Below are 7,734 nucleotides of genomic sequence, written 5' to 3' on the forward strand. Positions count from 1 at the left end.
TATAAATGCATACTCGATATATGTCTGTCTAGTATATATTCACCAGTTCGATCTAAAAATCATCTAATTCAAGAACAACAAAATAAATTACTTATTTACTAGTTCATGTAATATCTGAATCTGACCATATCCGAACCCGAATGGATATCCGAAGATAGCCAAACATAAGTATAATTAACCCTATATTTCTAGTTTATTTCTCTCATTTTATTCAAAATATTAATATTAATGATGCCTATTGCTCAAAATTAGATAATATACATATAATTATGGACATAATCATTTGCTACTCACTTAAAATACATATCAAACTCTTGTTTCTTGTATTAATAAAAGTTGCATCTAAAATTTCAAAACAACAACTAAATTAGTGTATTTCCAACTTATTAATAGTTTAGTCTTTTAAAAATTAGAAAACCAGTTAAGTTAAAATATATTTTAAATACAAAAAACTTAAACAATGAATAATTTGTTTATTTTTTCTTCAAAATTTAAACATATGAACCCAACCCAAAATATTCAAACCCGACTCGAAATGTAGAAATACCCGAATGAGTTCTATACCTTTATACTGAAATACCCGATACGAACCCGAACATGTATCGGAACGCTCACCCTACGATATATGATCATTTGTATCTTGTTTGAAAAAAAAAAAGTTAAATCATTGATCACACAATTTTCAATGTGGGAGTTTTACCATTTTTAGTAATTTAGAGTCATTTTTTAAAATTCAAAATATAACTTATAAGAAAAATTTTATTTTTTTTATTATATACTTAATGTGATTTTTAATATCTTTTAATAGTATAAAATTAAACAAAAAAGTGAGAGGTTAGAAAAATTGTTATCAAATATGTATTATTTATAATCATTGATTGTCATATATATGTTAACCATATTAGGTAGTTCCGTAGCTTTTATTTAAGGAAAGAAAATATATTCTTTTGTACACTACTAATTAATTTGATAGCTAGTTTAATAAAAATCATACTATATGTTTATATGTACCAACTTATTTTTCTAACAATTATAAGAATCATTCTTGTGATGACACGTGGCTACGAAAATATATTATAATGCTGCATGATTAATATATAGGAGATATGTTTGCCTTAACAAATTATTTTATGATTAATATAATATATTTATGACAAAAAAATTGATATAATATATTTGTAAAGTAGTATATCAAAAGGATGTGATATACGTTCGATAGTGGTTTCAATTTTTATTTGCTTGAACTTTTTTAAATTAATAGTAATACACTTTAAAAAATTGATAACGTTGTATATGTTAAAAAACATGGATCATTAAATGTTTTCGACATTAAATTTATCTAGGAGGATTAAAATTGGATTAAGGTTTGTCCAAGGTCTCTCTAAAGATGCCACATCATCAATAATGAATATGTTTAGAGATAACAACTAAACAAGTTCATTTTATAATTAATACAAAATCAAAATTACAATTTTTTTAAATCCTCGACTAATATATAGGGGATTCAAATATGATTCAGTTTATGGAAGCCCCTTTGTCTAATGGTTTGACAAAAGGTTCATTAATGCTTCTACACTAACAGGTCCAGATTTCAATTCCCGGAGAAAGAGATTTATTAAACAATCGAAATCTGGAGATTCGTAGTAAACTCCTTCCAAGAAGAGGATGATCACCAGTAGAAGAAGAAACTGGAAACTTGTGTCGGTTAATGAGAGCAAAAAACAAGAGCCTTTAACCAAGTGGTACCTGATTTTGGATTGGTGACGAGGATAATTTCGGAATCTTTGGCCTCAAAGTGTTTTTGGCAAGTCAAGATTCCTTGTAGCAGCGCTTGTGTGTGCCAACGTCCTTGGAACTGATACATTTGGCTCACTAACCAACCTTTCTCGCTTGGAAGAGAAGAAATCAGATCTTTTGTTTCTTATGTCAGATTTTCATCTCTCAAGTAATCAGGAACAGATGATGATGATGATGACATTGCTGAGAGTAAAGAGCAATCTTAAAAAAGTGTTAGAAACTATGAGATGTTTTTTCTTAAGCTTTATATGGGTAATGCTGGTGTGCTTTTATAATAAGATCGTGTTGAATGAGAAGTTTGCTCTACAAGTAAACAGCTCAATACTATACTTGGGTACCCGTGTATCTAAATGTCCATGTTTAGATGGACATTTTTCATATTTGTACTTTTGTAGATAAATAATGACCGGGTCCATTAACGACCACACATATTAAAGACCGTATATACATTAACAATCATGTCTATATGAGCTGCATATAGGTCAATTTTGATAATTTGACGTAAACATGAATTTCTGGTTTTGCCACGAAAACGAACTTTTGCTATTTTGACGAATTTTGTAAAGTTTGTTTAGTTAAGCAAAAATATAAATTTACTGATTTTGGGGGAGAACTCATGTTTGATTTTCGGATTTAACGAAAAACATTGTTTTATGGTTTTAACCGAAAAACTCATTATTTCAGTTTTATCGGAGCAGACAAATTTTGTTTTGGCGAAAAAACTTTGTTTTGTCAGAAAAATTCGTTGTGTAGTTTTGCCTAAAAAAACTTGGTTATGTGGTTTTGCCGAAATTTTTTATTTTTTTTGCAATTTTGGGAGAAAACAAATTTTTTTGTTTCAGCGAAAAAATTATTTTGCGGTTTGGGAGGAAAATAAGATTTATGGTTTCTGCGGAAAAAATCTTTTTTTTTTTACGATTTGTAAAAACTCATTTTTGCGGTTTTGCCGAGAAAACTCATTTTTCAGGAAATTTGTTTTTCGGTTTTCCTGAGAAAACAAGATTTTGTGATTCTGACGGAAAATTTTACTTTGCAATTTGGTAAAAAAGAAAAAAATCGAATTTATGGTCTGGTGAAAAAAATTCGTTAAAACGATTTTGGTGAAAAAAAATCATTTTTATGGTTTTGGTGACAAAAAAAATACTCAATCTGATTTAAGTAAAAATTCGACTTTTAAAACTGTTGGATCGACTACATCCGCATAACCCAACCAATCTTTTTCCATGGAGAAATTAGGCTTGTCCTTTTTAGCAAGCGTTATATATGGGTTTGACCGGAAATGATCCATTTGGATTTGGACATGATCGGCCCGCCTATTTGTCAGCTCTATGTCTATCTCCTCTCCTCAAATATTGTTTCAGCCAGTCAAACAAAATGCTATAAACCACATAACTTTATATAGAACCGCTTGATAAGAACATACAGACAAACAAGAACCACGAAAATGTACTTTCTGAATTCTGAAAGAACAAAGAAAAAAAAGAAAGGCCAAAGTTTATAACAAGAACAAGAAAACAATTGTTAGATTCTATAGACTTTAGTTCAAAATGTGAACTACTGGCGATAATGAAAAGATTGTGACAAAAGAAAAACTTCTACATCTTGTTTTCCCATTCATACTTAAAAGTCTCGCAACAGAGATCTCAGAGTTCAAGAACATGTTTAATTCTCTGAACCTTGTCTATACTGAAGTTATCACCATTTTTTCCAAGGACTCAGACAAAGCATCTCTCCATCCTCCAACCTCTCCTTTTATAAAAAAAAAAGCTTTAGTCTCCATCCCACTTGGCAATTTTTATTCTCTATTATATTAAAAAATCATACAAAACATGTTTTTTTTTTTTTTTTTTTGTAACTTCAAAACATGTTTATTTCCAAATTGTAATCATCAATTTTGAAGTTATTGACTATCAGTTGACATTTAAATAGGGGTGGAAATTAGAAAACACAAACATTATCCATTTTATTCGTACAAGAAGAAGAACAACAAAAACTCAACCCTCAAGGAAAAAAACAACAAAGTCACAAGATTGAAGAAACATCATCAAAGCGAAAACAGAAAACATAACAACAAGTCTTAAAGATTGATTCAAGAAGACAATTTCAGACCAGAACCTCCAAACTTCTCTTCAGCGGCTCTATCTATAACCTCTGCCAATGATTCACTCAAAGTATCTCTCCATGCTCCAACCTTTCCTTTCTTAAAGAAAGCGTTAGACTCTATTCCATTTGGCAATTTTCCTTGTCTATTAACTTCCAAACTACTCAAACTCTCAAAGCTACACAACTTCACAATCTCACTCACTTCTTCCTCAGCAGTAAAACCACATCCAATGAACTCCGCGATTCTCTTAACCTCCACTTCAGTCTGCTTCTTGAGCTCCTCATATGTAACAAACAAGACCTTGTTCGGATTCTTGCGGCTTTCGTACCAGTACTCCTACACATGATCCGAAAACGGTCCACCAATAAACTTCCCTTTACAAAACGCTTCAACCGCTGTTTCAATCGGGTACTCCGCTGTTTCTTCTGGAGCAAGTCTCCTCCCAAAATGCCATATGGAAACAAACAAGTCCTTAGGGTTTCTACAACAATATACAATCTTACAAGACGAGCTCTTAATGGAAACCGGCAGAGAATGATGCGTTAAGTGCGTCTGCATGAGTCTTGGAGAAGGCAACTCGGAGAAATTGACCTCTGGAGATACGCAGTAATCTCCTTCCAAGTAGGGTACAAGGGAGTGCGGATTGGTAACTAGAAGAGGATGCTTGCCAGAAACTGGGAACTTGTGTCGGTGACTGAGAGCAAAGAGAAGAGCTTTTAACCAAGTAGTGCCTGATTTAGCAAGGGTGGCGAGGATAACGTAGGAATCGTTGGCTTCAAAGTGTTTCTGGCAGTTCACGATTCCTTGTACCAGAGCTTGTGTCTGCCAACTTCCTTCGAATTGATACATTTGACTGACTAACCAACCTTTCTCGCTTGGAAGAGAAGAAAGTAGATCTCTTGTTTCTTGTGTTAGGTTTTCATCTTTCAAGTAAACAGGAACAGATGATGATGCCATTCTCAAGAGTATAGATAACTCCTGAAAATGTTAGAACTATGAGATCTATTTCCTTTAGCTCTATGTTATTGAGGTTGTCTTTGTTGTCTTTATATACTTGGATATTAAAAAAAATTAGGAAATTTTGCCAAAATAGAATGAAAAAACAGTCTATTTATCCCTTTAATATAAACCATTTTTGTCATTTTTTTCCTTCGGTTACCTATTCATTTATCTAACTTAATGAAATAAATAGTTTTATAGATAAAAAAATTATAAAAAATAGAAACAATTGATGAAATATTTATATACACATTCTGGTATTTTTTTGGGTTCTAAAACTTGTTAATTTAAAATTTTTAATTATAGTGGAAATCAAAAATTATTTTAAATTTCATTTCTTTTTATTCCTAATATGTTTTTAATATTTAAACTACTTTTAAATTGTATTTTATTTGATTAATCAATAGTTAATTTTGGGATTATGAAAATGTGATTTTCATTCTATTTTGGCAACTTGGCAAAAACATTATGCTCACGTACACTTTATTATATTGGGCCACATGTTATATTTTAATTAAAGCCAGCTTGGACATATCCTCTCACTTTCAGAAATGTATGTTTTGGTATTGTTACACATAAAAAATATATTATACTTTTCTTAATATGTTGTTTTGCGGTATTTTCACAATTTTTAACCGATAGAAATTTAATAAATTTAACTATTATTTTTCAAGTTTCAATTTAGCATTAACTAATAAAATGTTCAAATTTATTTTATTAAAAGAATTATTCAAAACATTGATCATTTTGAAGTATCGAGTATTAAACACTCCACGTCAAAAGAAATACCACATATTCAGTTCGTAGAAGATTAAAATTAAAATGATTGGAAATATCTATGAGTTATCTATAAGTTTAAAATTTAATGATTGGGCGTACGGAGTCCCAATCGGGTTTGGTTTTGTCCAATCGGATCTCGGATTTTCGGGTTTATAAAAATCAGCCTCATTCGGATTATATGAAAGTTCGGTTCGGGATAGGTTCGGGTTCTATCGGGTTCGGGTCGGGGTTAGTAAATCTTCGAAGAACCGGTACAACCCGATGTACTTTCGGGTTCGGGTCCCAATCGGTTCTTCGATTTAAATGTAACAGAGTAGTATAGATGAGTGTCAATCCAATCCTAAGATCAGAGTAGTATAGATGATGATGGAGCGACAGTTCTCCGTTTAATTTCGATAAGGATTTTATTTAATCCTAAGATCAGAGTAGTATAGATGAGTGTCAATCCAATCCTAAGCAATTATGATCCAAAGAGAATGTAGGTGAATGCTTAATCTAAGTGCAATCAAGTTCATGAGATGATATGATTCAAGTAACAAAACACTAAGCAATAAAGTAACACACTTTCAATTAATAAGATAAAGTTGGACTCATGAGATTACGAATGTGACTTCAAGTGACTAAGATCCAATCTATAATGGCAAGGTACCAATCAACATATTTCCTTAAGTCTAGACAACAATCCTAAACAAGTTCTTTGTCAAGATAAATGCTCATTTAGTTTTATTGATCAAACATCAAATGTTTTTGGTATGTGTCATTCAAGCAATAATTATGAACATGTCTATTAACTATCTAAGCTTTCCTAACATCAAATGTCTTTGGTTAAGCAAGCAAAGAGCAAAGTTGAGTTGGCTCTGACATTTCATCAAACACCTTATGGGTGTGAAATGTCTAGAGTTCTATTTTAGAGAGGCCAACAATAAACTAGCATTAAAAAAACTCAACAAGCAAAAAAAAAGATAAATCTAACACTAAACATTCTAGATCTTCACTTAAGCACTCTAATCATCCTAACCCATGAATCCAAAAGGTAGCTACTCACTAATAGACATGATAAACCCAAGAATCAATGATGATTGAAGGTTAATCATGATTAGTGATCAAGATAATCCAACAAACACAAGAGGTAAGATGAAAAGAGACTAAAGATTCAATATTTCTTCAAGATTCCAAAGAGGTTAGAGAGAAAACAAGATATCCCCTAAAATTAGGTCTAAAAAGTATTTATAGTGGCCTAAAAACGAGTTGGGTCGACCCAACAAGCCTGGATTGACCAAAGATAATTTGGGTAAAAATTTGGTAAAAACAGAAGTGCAGATTTTTCTAAATGTCGCAGCTGGTTTTCGACGTGTCATTTGGCCGTTGCAACAAGTAGATATCGGACAGGGAGGGGGGTAATTTCCCAGCGGCTAGAGCAAACTGTTACGTAAGGCCGCTCCACACGTGCAGCGGCTTCTTGATGAGGCCACTAAACCGCTGTGAAGTCGTTAGACAACTGGGACACTTGGGCAAATCAGCTCAAAGCACCTCTAAAGGCTCCAAATTCACCATTTTGCATCTTCAACACCTGATAAGGACATATGCAATGAAATGCATCCTAAATATGTTTAAATTCTATCCTAAATGATCAAAATGTACAAGAATGAATGACGAAAACAATTTAAATATGCAAGATATCAAATTTCTGGATCCTTGTGGAGCAACTGTGGTTTTTGTCGATTTGCGTTTTAGTGACAAGTTTTTTTTCCTCTCCGTTAGACTATCAAAGATAAAAATTGGTGGGAATTGATATTTAGAGACGAATCTTTAAAAGTTAGTTTCTTCTGAAGCCGCTATTGTGGATAAAAGAATTGACAAGTGTTTTTAAGATATTGTTACAAGTATCACTAGTCTAAAAAATTGTGGGTCTTCATGCACTCCATAGCCCATATCAAAGCTTCAGATTCATCATGTAAAGCGGATAAGTTTCTTCGGAGATTCATTGCTCCCATCATCTTCTCTTCTGAACCATTGATGTTAAGAGTTTTCAAGGCTCCTAAGACAAATGATGT

The 7,734-nt window shown here is 32.0% G+C and overlaps 1 pseudogene; it reads right to left on the bottom strand.

Moving 5' to 3' along the window:
- Positions 1-3,743: 3,743 nt before the first annotated feature.
- LOC106316421 lies at positions 3,744-4,902 on the bottom strand (annotated as a pseudogene).
- Positions 4,903-7,734: the final 2,832 nt, after the last annotated feature.

This window comes from Brassica oleracea, chromosome C9 (assembly GCF_000695525.1).
Source record: "Brassica oleracea var. oleracea cultivar TO1000 chromosome C9, BOL, whole genome shotgun sequence".
NCBI classification, from domain to species: Eukaryota; Viridiplantae; Streptophyta; class Magnoliopsida; order Brassicales; family Brassicaceae; genus Brassica; species Brassica oleracea.